The 14,717-nt window shown below is 46.7% G+C and overlaps 1 protein-coding gene across 1 annotated transcript in view; it reads left to right on the top strand.

Annotated features, from left to right (window-relative positions):
- Positions 1-4,451: 4,451 nt before the first annotated feature.
- LOC126252120 (arylsulfatase I-like) overlaps positions 4,452-14,717 on the top strand; it is a 240,442-nt gene continuing 230,176 nt past the window's right edge. The window contains exon 1 of the mRNA XM_049952985.1: positions 4,452-4,497. The gene's annotated coding sequence lies outside the window, so the exon portion shown is untranslated. The remainder of the gene's footprint in view (positions 4,498-14,717) is intronic.

The following is a 14,717-nucleotide window of genomic DNA, read 5'->3' as shown; positions in this document are numbered from 1 at the left end:
GACGATGTGTGAACCGTGATTTATTTTCTAACAATATTCTTAAGAATGTATTTTATTTACAAGCGATTCATCAAGAACATTAACACATTTAATCACACTATGTAAGCATGGAAGTAGTTGCCAGGGAGTAACTGATGAAATCATAACCAAATTCCCTTTAACAAATGTGAATTTTATTCACTTTAATAGTGCCTAAAAGTATTTTTTTAAAGAAACAGATTTAAAATTATAATCAGAAAGCACCTTCTAAATATCACAATTTACTCAGAGGCAGAAGAAGCAAGTTTTGACTGTTTTTGACTATATGAGCTTTCAGGCAGAGAAACTTGCCGCTCTCTTTTGACACGGCCATAGTTACGACCGCTCACCATATGGATTCCCTGCTGGGAGTCCATTAGGCTTTATCTGATGCACCACTGCCGGTTTAGTGTAACTCTTGCACCTTCACATTCACGATGAAACACAGAGATAGCATCGCGAGTGAGAACTACAGGGTGCATTTCGACTTCTCTACAAGATACTAGCACTGCAGCACGAGTTATCACGCAATTAGACAGATGCTGTGCTATTGCATAGGCATGAAGGATATTTTCAGAGACATTCTGCTAGTGGACATGTACAATACTTGCGTGTGTCCGGTCATTGCTAGCAGTCAGTCCTGGGGGTCCAATAGCTTGTATCCGAAGCACCACTGACCGCTTGCTGTAATCCCCATACCCGCACATACACGATGCGACACAGAAAATGCATTGTGATCGAAAACTACAGACTCCATACCGACTTATCTCTAAGAGACTAATGCGGCTATGGTCATCATATGCAACCTCTGCTGTGAGTCCAGTAGCTGACAGCCGATGCTACACTACACTGCACTGGGGCCCCCCTGATTAATATTGCGACATATACCCGCCTTGTCTCCACTGCGTTGTCACCTCTCTCTCGGCGTTTGGTCGCCTACAGCGACGGTTCCATTCCCCTTCGTGGGCAGTTCGTCGACTAGGCGACGTACAAACATGTTCCCCGGCTTCTTACCCTATTTGTCGTCGACCATCCATCGGCTTCGAATATTTTTGGTCTGGATGCGTTTCAACTGATTGGCTTTTCCATTTCCGATGAAGTTAAGGTCGTTTCCATGGCTGTTCCTTCTCAGGACTTGGACGACCTGTGCTTGGCTTTTGCATCCCGAGTGTGTTTCACGTTTTCAGATGCACATCACACTTTGGCCGGATGCGCAGCCTCACTTTTCCTGGGCCAGACCCATTCCAGTGGCCTTACCCTGGCCGGCAGTCAAACAGCAACTTGATCGGCTCCAGGCTCCAGTCTACTGGCGTTCTAGAGCCTGTGACATACAGTGCTTGGGCGACACGATTAGTGGTCCTACAGAAACCCAATGGGTCACATTGGCTGTGTGGGGACCTCGGCGCTACTGTCCTTAGCTACACATTCCCTGACAGGAAGACCTTCTCGCCAAGCTTGCGGGGGGCGAGTACTTTTCTAAGATCGACTTGGCTAAGACATACCACCAGTTACCCTTGGATGCCTATTCCCAGAACATCATGGTTATCATCACACCTTTCTGATTATACAAGTACAACCGCTTCCATTTGGTGTCTCTTCGGCGCTGGCAATTTTCCAGCGGCTCCTGGAGCAGGTTAAGCAGCCTATTCCAGCCTGCATGAATTATCTTGATGAATCTTTGTCACTGGTCGTTCCCACCAGGAACATTTGCACAACCTCAGCGCCTTATCTCACGCTCTGCAATCTGCAGGTTAGCGCTGTCGACTGGACAAGTGCTTTTTTTTTCTTTTTCAACCAGAAGTGGTATACTTGGGCCTCTGGCCTAGCAAAGGTGGCATTCGCCCTTCGGGCCGCAGTGTCGCGGGCATTGAGGCCCTTCCTCATCCCAAGGACTTACCTGAACCAAAAAAAAAAAAAATGGTTCAAATGGCTCTGAGCACTATGGGACTTAACATCTGCGGTCATCAGTCCCCTAGAACTTAGAACTACTTGAACCTAACTATCGTAAGGACATCACACACATCCATGCCCGAGGCAGGCTTCGAACGAGCGACCGTAGCGGTCAAGCGGTTCCAGACTGAAGCGCCTAGAACCGCACGGCCACACCGGCCGGCCACTTACCTGAACTCCAGGTGCTTTTGGGCAATGTTACTTATTACTTAAAGTTCGTACCCTAAGCTGCCTACATTACTGAACTCCTCAATCACATGTGTCACAAAGAAGTGAATTTTGATAGGACTTCTGCGTGTGAACATGCTTTTCTCCATTTAAAGACGATGTTGTAGTCTGCCCCTGGCCTTACTCCTTTCTCTCCAGACCGCTCCTTGGTTGCGGCGCCTGATGCGTCGGCATACAGCATTGGGGCAGTCCTCGCGCAACAGAATACCGATGGCTCCGAACAGCTCATCGCCTATGCATCTAATACATAAGCCACCGCACAATGTGTGGTGTCACCGCCAGACACCACACTTGCTAGGTGGTAGCCTTTAAATCGGCCGCGGTCCGCTAGTATACGTCGGACCCGCGTGTCGCAACTGTCAGTGATTGCAGACCGAGCGCCGCCACACGGCAGGTCTAGAGAGGCTTCCTAGCACTCGCCCCAGTTGTACAGCCGACTTTGCTAGCGATGGTTCACTGACAAATTACGCTCTCATTTGCTGAGACGATAGTTAGCATAGCCTTCAGCTACGTCAATTGCTACGACCCAGCAAGGCGCCATTATCATTTGCTATTTATCTTGTGATGCATGTACCGTCAGACCGATGTTCACCAATTATGGATTAAAGTATTCCAGAAGCTACGTACTTTTTTTACTAGACTCAACTCCTTTAACTGTTCCAGACCTCACGCCAGCCTGCGTGAGCTTAAACGCGTGCCTTTCGGCTTCCTCTCATAGTGGCTTGGCTGTCTTGCCAAGTCACAACACAATGGACCTACTCCCAGATTGAAAAGGAGGCCCTGGTGTTAGTGTTCGCCATCCAAAATTTCACATCTAAGTCCTTGGGGCCAAGTTCACCCTCCTCATGGACCACAAACCCTTAGTTACGGTTTTCGGGCCCTACTCTCACCTTCCAGAGTGGACAGCTCAGTGTCTCCAACGCTGGGTGCTATTTTTGTGGAATTACACCATCCGGTATAAGCCCACCACCCACCATGCCAATGCGGACGCTTTGTCACGTCTTCCAGCAGCCCCAAATCCTGCGTTTCACCAACAGGAGGTCCTCTGCTTTCACACTGATTCCGCCCGCCGGGATGCGATGGATGGTCTGCGTCTTATAGCTGCTCACTTTGCCACGGCTACACACCGAGACCCTCTCTTGCGGCAGGTTCTCTAAGTGGTCCACAATGGGCACTCCTATATTAGCTGTCGGATGCGGACTGACTTCAGCCTCTGGCTCCACCTGTCCCACAGGCTCTCCGTAGTCTATGATGTCCTTCTGTTGGCCTTGAAGTCGGATGCTTGGCTCCGTCCAATTATCATCTATTTGCATCAATGGGACACGCTCCGTATGAAAATGTACGAAAATGGCTCGCTGACTGGTTCGCTTCATAAGAAGAACTGTTTTTTGGCGTGGCGTTCATAGCTTTCCGGAGAGATAGGAGAAATGTATAAACAGCAATGGAGACTATTTTGAATAAAACATCGTGTGTTAGTTTCAGACAGCAGACGTGTAATTATTGCAACCAAATTTCTGTTTCATACTTCTGCATCTGTTACTTACGGTAACGCCTATGGCTTCTCGCTGTCTTTGAAGGGTGTCTCTGTGCAGACATCTTTACATACCGGTCTTCAGCTGCTGTAGTGTTGCGTGGACGTCCTTCACAATATCGATACGCTATTTATGGGCTTCCTGGAACGTTTTCCACCGTTTGGAGACAACACTTTGATTAACGTGAACAATTTTCGCAACTTCATCTTGTCTCATGTTTTGTGCCATCATTGTGATGATTTTGATACAATCTGCTATGGAGATCCTGTTCCGAGGAATTGTGCTGCATTGCGAGGCACACGGACGACTTTGCATTCATAAGTACTCAGCTCTGGTGTACTGCATATGTTTACAAGCCGCAATTGCACGGCCCCGGATGGAGCAGACTGGCAACGAGTTCGCATTATGTACACAGCCACCTTCCTGTATAAACACAGCAGGAACGTCCATAGGAACTATTAATCGGTAATTTGGAAATATGATTAACATTTTTGATGAGTGTAATTTGTTTCTTATCTCTTGCTCAAGGCAACTTAAAAACTTCTTCGTATAATCAGTGGGTCTACAGATTTCTTTAGACACTTGTCTCGACATTTCATTTATATTATCTCTTATCTGCTATCATTTGAGCTAATATGAGCTCATAGCTTTCCATTGGTGCAAATTATTTTTCAGTTTCATCTCTCTTGTTATAAAATTGTCGGCAGGTGGTTCAGTGAACATCGGAGTACTTAACACGAAAGTTATTTTTTGTGAGTTCAAGAAGAAGGTGAGTTTATCGATACTGTGTGTATCTTAATGTCTTCGGCATATTTCCATTCTAGTGTATTACCATTGTTTGGCACTTGCACCGTTCTTGATTTGACCATTAGTTTTCTACATATCGACAAGAGCTAGTTGGACAAACACATTTTCTTTTCTTGGCCCACTCACTCTGCTTGCGACTTCTTAAATCTATAATTCCTTTAAAGTTATTGGTCTATAGTTACTGTGAGTAATGGAGCAGGTTCTAATTATCTCTCTTCATCATTTTGTAGTAAAAGCACGACTCAATTTTAGTCCTCTTTTAGTACATTTCTAGGAATCTAAATTCTTCAATTTGACAAATATTGTTCACGAATAAAGTGAATACAAACAGAGATGCAAACTGTGCACAACAGCAATAGTGTGTAACAGCTTAGTATTATGTAGTATGCAGTTAAATTAGTAACTTCAGAAGTCCAAATGACCTCTTACTTCATTCGTAGCGTAACTTAATAATGTTGATCATCTCCCTTTCGTGAAATAACTATAAACGTTAATCAGTACTACAAAAACGCGTTTTATATTACGGTTCGCAATATACAGTTTGTTCCAAAATGAACATAGCGGTTTGAAGGCTTCATAGAATTTACTGCATTTAGATTACATTATTATAAAAATACATTAAATAAAAGAACAACTGAAACAGTTTTCCTTACAAACAATGTGAGCATTATTCGTCACACAGCACACATCGAGCTGATAGGCGAATTCTTCCAAAACTTTGATGGATGTGTCTGAGGTCATTGCTGCGACAACTGTTTCAATCCTGTTTCTGAAGTCAGGTACTTCAGCCTGTAGCGCAGGCAGGTACACACTATCCTTTATGAATTACAAAGGTAAAAATCGCTTGGCATCAGATCAGGTGACGGTGGCGGCCATGCGTTACAAACTCTGTCATCCCGCCCCTTGAAACCAACGTCGCTTAACAAATCGTGTAGTGTGTCATGCCAGAGACGGCACAACATCTGCCGGCCAAATAAAGTTCTGTGGTTCAGCTTCTTCCAGTATAAAGAAAGAGCCATAGTTGTAACGCATCAAGATACGAAGCACCAGCTACAATTGCTGCACAGAAAAAGAAAGGATCTTAAACTTTCCGCTCTAATATGGCACAAAGAACATTTAATTTAGGCAAGTCTCGTTTCAACTGTGCCATCTCGAGGGGATTTTGTGACCCCAGACATAGAGACATACACATTATGTGTGTTCAGATATCCACTTTCATGAAATGTCGAGTCATCATTGAAGACATCACGATCCAGAAAAGTTTCATGGTCATGCAGCAACATTTTGTATGCAGAGTTGGAAAGTAGACCGCAACCTGTAGGGTTTGGAGTTTGTGACAGGTTTACAAATAAAAATACTTGAGCTACTCTTTCATTTGATGTACTATTTGTAATTTTAAGTTGAATGAAATACACTCATACTCATAAATTAAGGATAGTAATTGCATGTTGTGCCACACAACGTGGCATTACACAAAACTGGCGCTAATAGCATAGGCACACAGGGGAAACACGCGACACAGATAAGTAAGGCCATGGTGTTGGTAGTAAGTTGAGAAAACCGTCCCGAAACACATGTGCTACAACAATCAACGCCGACATTAATATGGGATACGATCACCATGCACAACTGGTTGGTATACTCTGAATCAGGTGGTCGAGCAGCTGCTGGGGTACAGCCTTCCATCCTTGCACCAGTACCTGTCGGAGCTCCTGAAGTGTCTTGGAGGTTTGAAGACCTCAATGGGTTTTAAGTCTGGAGAACAGGCGGGCCACTACATTCGCCTGATATCTTCTGTTTCAAGGTACTCCTCCATGATGGCAGCTCGGTGGGGCCGTGCGTTTTCATCCCTCAGGAGGAAGGTGGGACCCAGTGCAACCCTGCAAAAACGGGCATACAGGTGCAAAATGATATCTCGATACACCTGACCTGTTACAGTTCCTCTGTCAAAGACATGCAGGCGTGTACGTGCACCAGTCATAATCCCACCCCACAGCCGGAGTGGCCGAGCGGTTCTAGGCGCTTTAGTTCGGAACCGCGCGACCGCAACGGTCGCAGGTTCGAATCCTGCCTCGGGCATGGATGTGTGTGATGTCCTTAGGTTAGTTAGGTTTAAGTAGATCTAAGTTCTAGGGGACTGATGACCGAGATGTTAAGTCCCATAGTGCTCAGAGCCATTTGAACCACCCCACACCATCAAACCACGACCTCCATACAGGCCCCTTTCAAGGACATTAAGGGTTTGGTATCTGGTTCCTGGTTCACGCCAATGAAAACCCAGCGAGAATCACTGTTCAAACTATACCTCGACTCGCCCATGAACATAACCTGGGTCCACTGTTCCAATGACCATGTACTGTGTTCTTGACATCAGGCTGTACAGGCTCTCCTGTCATCAGGGGTCAGTGGAATGCACCTTGCAGGTCTCCAGGCTAATAAACCATGTCTGTTCAGTCCTCTGTAGACTGTGTGTCTGGAGACAACTGTTCCAGTGGCTGCGGTAAGGTCCCGAGCAAGGCTACCAGCAGTACTCTGTGGCCGTCTGCCGGCACTGATGGTGAGATATCGGTTTATTGTGGTGTTGTACACTGTGCAAGTCCCGTACTGCAGCCCCTGAACACGTTTCCTATCTGCTGGAATCGTTGCCATAATCTTAAGATCACACTTTGTGGCACACTGAGGGCCCGTGCTACGACCTGCTGTGTTTGACCAGCCCTAGTATTCTAAACGTCACCAATATGTGTGCTTTTAGCCATTTTCAACACACGGTCACCATTATCACGTCTGGAAACGTCTGCACACTTACTCGCTGCACCGTACTCTGACATGCACCAGCACACCTCTGCATATATGGACTGCTGCCAGCGCCACCGTGCGACGACCGCAGGTCAAATGCTCCGCATGGTCGTACCCCGAGGTGATTTAAACCCGCAGAACGCCCACCAGAGCGTTGTTCCACCATGTATCAGCATTATCCTTAATTTGTGAGCATGACTGTAAATCCAACAACGTATTAAAACAGGTATATTCATTTTGAAACACCCTGTACTTTGTGTGCTGTGACTTTTGCAACTGTGTGCAGTTTGTTAGGCTGCTAACTACTCGTTACTCTGATCCAAATCGAGGCCTACGAGAAAGACAGGCCGCGGCGCGTGCGTCACGAAGGTAGGGCTGAACCCGCTCGATCAGCTGAGCTAAGCAAACAAATTGCGTTTCTAAGCCCGTTAACTAGCAGCTTGGTGTGTACGCACTAACGAGAATTGCGTCTTGTACTAGAATCTACTATTATGAAGTCTTACTGATTAACAGAACTACAACAAAATTATGATCAGTACTCCATCTATATATTATAACGGCTTGTTTATAACATTTGGTCTCTTCTGTTTAATAGTCCTCATTTCCTACAACAGGTGTTGCCTTTCGCAACTGATAATCATTTTGGCTAGATTTTAGTTTTATTGTACTCCAGTACAGCCATAACAAATTATTAGTAGGACTATGGGACTGACGATCATTGCAGGAGTAATTAAAGTAAGACTCCATAATAGCAGATTCCAGTAGAAAATGCATTTCTTGTTTGTATATAGCACATAGTTACGCGTTAATAGTTGTAGAAACGCAGTCTGCTGAGTTGAGCGAGCGAGCGAACTCAGGCCTACCTTCGAGAAGTACGCGCCGCGGCCAGTCTTTCTCGTAGGCCTCGGTTGCAAGTGGATCGACTTACCAAGAGCTCTTAAAAGCTACATCCGTCTTTAGGCGGACTGTAGGGGCTCTACTGCCTGGAGCTTACACGTCGCATACAGTCGGCGTGGAAAAGTGTATCGAGAGAAATAGTGTTCTCAGGAGATTACACATGGCAAGATGCTGACTGAGGAGGGTAATAAAAGACGAGAACCAGTGTTGCTAATCGTTGTAGATAAGCTACGAACTTTCATGTAGCAGAGAACGGATTCCAGTATCACTTGAAATACCGTTATGAGTACATATATCATACAAACACTCAGGTGAGAAATGTCATGGGATAGCGATATGCACATATACAAATGGCGGTAGAATCGCTTACACGAAGCATAAAAGGGCAGAGGATGAGCGGGGTTGTGATTTGTACTCAGCTGATCCATGTGAAAATATTTTCCACATGATTATGGCAGCACGACGCAAACTAACAGACTTTGATCGCGTAGTGGTAGTTGGGGCCGGATGCATGATGCATTCCGTTTCGGAAATCGTTACGGAATTCAGTATTCCGAGATCCCTATTGTCAAGAGTGTACCGAGAATACCCAGTTTCAAGCAATACCACTTACGACGGACAATGCAGTTGCCGATGGCCTTCACTTCACGACCTAGATCAGCGGTGATAGCTTGGAGTCGTCAGTGCTAGCAGATAAGCAACACTGCGTGAAACAACAGCATAAATGAATGTAGGACGTACGACGAAAGTATACGGTTGGACATTGCGGCGAAATTTGGCGTTAATGGGCCTCGGAAGCAGACGACCGAAGCGAGAGCCTTTGCTGATAGCACGACATCGCATGCAGCGCCTCGCCTTTCCTCCTGACCATATAGATTGGACCCCAGAAGACTGGAAAACCCCGATTTCTGTTGGTAACAGCTGATGATACGGCTCGTATTTGGCGCAGACCCCACGAGGCCATGGACCCAAGTTGTGAACAAAGCACTGTGCAGGCTGGTGGTGGCTCCATAATGATGTGAGCTGTGTTTACATTGAGTGGGCTGGTCCTTTCTTCCAACTGAACCGATCATTGACTGGAAATACACTCCTGGAAATTGAAATAAGAACACCGTGAATCCATTGTCCCAGGAAGGGGAAACTTTATTGACACATTCCTGGGGTCAGATACATCACATGATCACACTGACAGAACCACAGGCACATAGACACAGGCATCAGAGCATGCACAATGTCGGCACTAGTACAGTGTATATCCACCTTTCGCAGCAATGCAGGCTGCTATTCTCCCATGGAGACGATCGTAGAGATGCTGGATGTAGTCCTGTGGAACGGCTTGCCATGCCATTTCCACCTGGCGCCTCAATTGGACCAGCGTTCGTGCTGGACGTGCAGACCGCGTGAGACGACGCTTCATCCAGTCCCAAACATGCTCAATGGGGGACCGATCCGGAGATCTCTCGGCCTGGGTAGTTGACTTACACCTTCTAGAGCACGTTGGGTGGCACGGGATACATGCGGACGTGCATTGTCCTGTTGGAACAGCAAGTTCCCTTGCCGGTCTAGGAATGGTAGAACGATGGGTTCGATGACGGTTTGGATGTACCGTGCACTATTCAGTGTCCCCTCGACGATCACCAGTGGTGTACGGCCAGTGTAGGAGATCACTCCCCACACCGTGATGCCGAGTGTTGGTCCTGTGTGCCTCGGTCGTATGCAGTCCTGATTGTGGCGCTCACCTGCACGGCGCCAAACACGCATACGACCATCATTGGCACCAAGGCAGAAGCGACTCTCATCGCTGAAGACGACACGTCTCCATTCGTCCCTCCATTCACGCCTGTCGCGACACCACTGGAGGCGGGCTGCACGATGTTGGGGCGTGAGCGGAAGACGGCCTAACGGTGTGCGGGACCGTAGCCCAGCTTCATGGAGACGGTTGCGAATGGTCCTCGCCGATACCCCAGGAGCAACAGTGTCCCTAATTTGCTGGGAAGTGGCGGTGCGGTCCCCTACGGCACTGCGTAGGATCCTACGGTCTTGGCGTGCATCCGTGCGTCGCTGCGGTCCGGTCCCAGGTCGACGGGCACGTGCACCTTCCGCCGACCACTGGCGACAACATCGATGTACTGTGGAGACCTCACGCCCCACTTGTTGAGCAATTCGGCGGTACGTCCACCCGGCCTCCCGCATGCCCATTATACGCCCTCGCTCAAAGTCCGTCAACTGCACATACGGTTCACGTCCACGCTGTCGCGGCATGCTACCTGTGTTAAAGACTGCGATGGAGCTCCGTATGCCACGGCAAACTGGCTGACACTGACGGCGGCGGTGCACAAATGCTGCGCAGCTAGCGCCATTCGACGGCCAACACCGCGGTTCCTGGTGTGTCCGCTGTGCCGTGCGTGTGATCATTGCTTGTACAGCCCTCTCGCAGTGTCCGGAGCAAGTATGGTGGGTCTGACACACCGGTGTCAATGTGTTCTTTTTTCCATTTCCAGGAGTGTAGATACGTTCGGCTCCTTCGATATCATTTGCAGTCATTCATCGACTTCATATTCCCAAACAATGATGTTATATCACCGCTCCACTGTTGTTTGTGGTTTGATTGAAGAATGCTCCGAACAGTTTAAGTGAATGATATGGGTACGCCGATGGTCCGATATGAATCCCATCGTAAATTAATGGAGCGCAGTGGAGTGATCAGCTCCTGAACAACACCTTGCACCGGCAAAACTTTGGCCGCTATGAAAGGGTATAGAGGCAGTGGCATGGTTCAATATTTTTGCAGTGGCTTACAGCGACTTGTTGAGTGCATGCAACGTCGAGTTTCTGGAATGACCTGTTGAGTCGATGCCACGTCGAGTTGCTGCACTACTCTGGGCAAAAGACGTCAGGTACTTTTGCCACCTCATTGTACGAGGGCGGTTCAGAAAGTAACCTCCGATTGGTCACAGTGCGGGTTGTGGGGGGAGTAGCGACGCCATCTGTGCGTTCACGCACTCAACAGGTCAGTCGGCATCAAGCTGTGGTCGAGTGAACGTCGTACCTGCGCTAGTTTAGTTCTTTTGTGGCAGTTTGAAATGTGTGCTGCAATAGAAAACCCCGCCAAATGTGAAGTGCGTGCTGTCATAAGGTTTTTTACAGCCAAAGGATATTCTGCAGCAGCTATTCATCGTGAGCTTTGTGCCGTGTACAGACCAAGAGTTATGAGTGAAGGAGTTGTCCGTGAATGGGTACGTTTATTTAAAAGTGGACGAGAAAACGTTCATGATGAAGAGAGGAGTGGTAGACCATCATTGGTGACTGACGAACTCGTTCAGACAGTTGACGCAAAAGTTCGTGAAAATCGACGTTTCTCAATGTCGGAGTTGTCTACTGGTTTTCCACAGATTTCTAAGACTCTCTTGTACGAGACAGTGACAGCAAGATTGGGTTACCGTAAGTTCTGTGCACGATGGGTGCCCAAAATTCTTACCGACCACCACAAAACTCAAAGAATGGCCTCTGCATTTGACTTTCTGTCACGTTATGAGGACGAAGGAGAACCATTGTTAAACAGAATCGCGACCGGTGACGAAACCTGGATTAAGTACGTGAACCCTGAGACAAAAGAACAATCAAAGATGTGGGCACATTCAAATTCGCCTACCAAACCAAGAAAAGCCTCGCAGGATTTTTCTGCCAGAAAACTGATGGCAACGGTGTTTTGGGATGCCAAAGGGGTGTTTTTGGTTGAATTCATGGAACGTGGTACGACCATTAATCAAGACGTGTACTGTGAAACAATAAAAAAGTTACGACGGGCTATACAGAACAAACGCCGTGGTATGCCGACTTCCAGTATCGTTTTTTTGCATGATAACGCCAGTCCTCACTCTGCTCGCAGAACAACGGCCCTTCTTGAGTCCTTCAAGTGGGACGTTATCAACCATCCACCTTACAGCCCAGACCTGGCGCCAAGTGATTATCACCTCTTCATGCATTTGAAGAAATGGCTCGGGTCACAGCGGTTTGATGACGACGAAGAGCTCAAAGATGCGGTCACAGGCTGGCTCCAGGCACAAGCGGGTGATTTTTATGCAGAAGGAATTTCAAAGCTTGTGAAGAGATACGATAAGTGCCTCAATCGCTATGGAGACTAGGTAGAAAAATAGTGCAAAAATGTAGTTGTAAGATGTATATATTAAAATATTTTCATTTAACTTGGTGTATTTTTTTAAATCAACCGGAGGTTACTTTCTGAACGGCCCTCGTATATTGCAGAAACCGTTACAGTGTTGTAAGTATTTCAATTAATGTAAATGACATTCTAAACTATTTTGGTCATGCTGATAGTTTCTTATTGTCTTGAAACAACGGAAAAGGTATGGATTTTTACATATACACTACTGGCCATTCAAATTGCTACACCAAGAAGAAATGCAGATGATAAACGGGTATTCATTGGACAAATATACCAGAACTGACATGTGATAACGTTTTCACGCAATATATGTGCATAGATCCTGAGAAATCAGTACCCAGAACAACCATCTCTGGCCGCAATAACGGCCTTGATACGCCTGGGCATTGAGTCAGTCAGAGCCTGGATGGCGTCTACGACCTGCAACATGCAGTCGTGCATTATCTTTCTGAAATGTAGGGTTTCGCAAGGATCGAATGTAGAGCCACGGGTCGTAACACATCTGAAATGTAACGTCCACTTTTCAAAGTGCCGTCAATGCGAGCAAGAGGTGACCGAGACGTGTAACCAATGTCACCCCATACCATCACGTCACGTGATACGCCAGTATGGCTATGACGAATACACGCTTCCAATGTGCGTTCACCGCGATATCCCAAAACACGGATCGACCATCATGGTGATGTACACAGAACCTGGATTCATCCGAAAAAATGACGTTTTGCCATTGGTGCACCCAGGTTCGTCGTTGAGTACAGCATCACAGCCGCCCCTGTCTGTGATGCAGCGTCAAGGGTAACCGCAGCCATGGTCTCAGAGCTGATAGTCCATGCTGCTGCAAACGTCGTCGAACTGTTCCTGCAGATGGTTCTTGTCTTGCAAACGTCCCCATCTGTTGACTCAGGGATCGAGACGTGGCTGCACGAACCGTTACAGCCATGCGGATAAGATGCCCGTCATCTCGACTGCTAGTGATACGAGTCCGTTGGGATCTAGCACGGCGTTCCGTATTACCCTCCTGAACCCACCGATTCCATATTATGCTAACAGTCATTGGATCTCGAGCAACGCGAGTAGCAATGTCGCGATAAGATAAACCGCAATCGCGATAGGCTACAATCCGACCTTTATCAAAGTCGAAAACGTGATGGTACGCATTTCTTCTCCTTACACGAGGCATCACTACAACGTTTCACCAAGCAACGCCGGTCAACTGCTGTTTGTGTATGAGAAATCGGCTGGAAACGTTCCTCATGTCAGCACGTCCTAGGTGTCGCCACCGGCGCCAACCCTGTGTGAATGCCCTGAAAAGCTAGTCATTTGCATATCACAGCTTCTTCTTCCTGTCGGTTAAATTTCGCGTCTGTAGCACGTCACCTTCGTGGTATAGCAAATTTAATGGCCAGTAATGAATTATACTTAAATGCATTTGTTATCTTTTGGGAATTGGAACTTCAAGCTGCAGTACAGTTTTTACTTTATTTCGGTCGGAACATCTCACTGACAATTATATGTTCTTTGTAGGTATAGTCCATCGCCTCAGTTTCAACATTAATCAAAGTAGTAATTTATTTCAAATATCCCGAGTTTATCACCAGATGTTATCCATCTTAAATATCCGTCTAACCTCCAAGAACATTGAGTGCTAATATGTTAAAATGAATCTGTGAGACGTGGAATCATTTATAAAAAACGTTGTGGCGGTGTAAACAACTGACAGGGCTAGAAGAAGATTTTATTCAGCTGTTTTTATTGCTTCCTCACACTCAAAATTGAAACTGTCGCAGTCGAATGTTGGATGATTTAAGTCGTTTCCACTGACGGCGGCATACATGGGAAACATATGTATCAGTGATCTGAAGAATTCCTTAAAGTTTTCGATTACATCTGTGTTGCGTCCGTAGGTTGTTTACACCAACCCTTATGATTGGTTCCCTAGACAGTCTCACACGTAAGTCAGTTTCTACAACGGTGAATTTAATTTCTTGTCTACTTCAAGGAATAATGAATCTTCACTTCCAATTATCCTATCGTTTCTATAAGAGTCTGAGACAGTGCCAAAATAAATAAATAGTTTATTAAAATAATAATAATGTCGTGTGACTAGGGCATCCCGTCTGGTAGACCGTTCGCCTGGTGCAGGTCTTTCAATTTGACGCCACTTCGGCGACTTGCGCGACGATGGGGATGAAATGATGATGATTAGGACAACATTACACCCAGTCCCTGAGCAGAGAAAATCTCCGAGCCAGCCGGAAATCGAACCCGGGCCCTTAGGATTGACAGTCTGTCGCGCTGACAAC

This window comes from Schistocerca nitens, chromosome 4 (assembly GCF_023898315.1).
Source record: "Schistocerca nitens isolate TAMUIC-IGC-003100 chromosome 4, iqSchNite1.1, whole genome shotgun sequence".
NCBI lineage: Eukaryota > Metazoa > Arthropoda > Insecta > Orthoptera > Acrididae > Schistocerca > Schistocerca nitens.
This window is presented reverse-complemented; position numbering and strand designations above follow the sequence as displayed.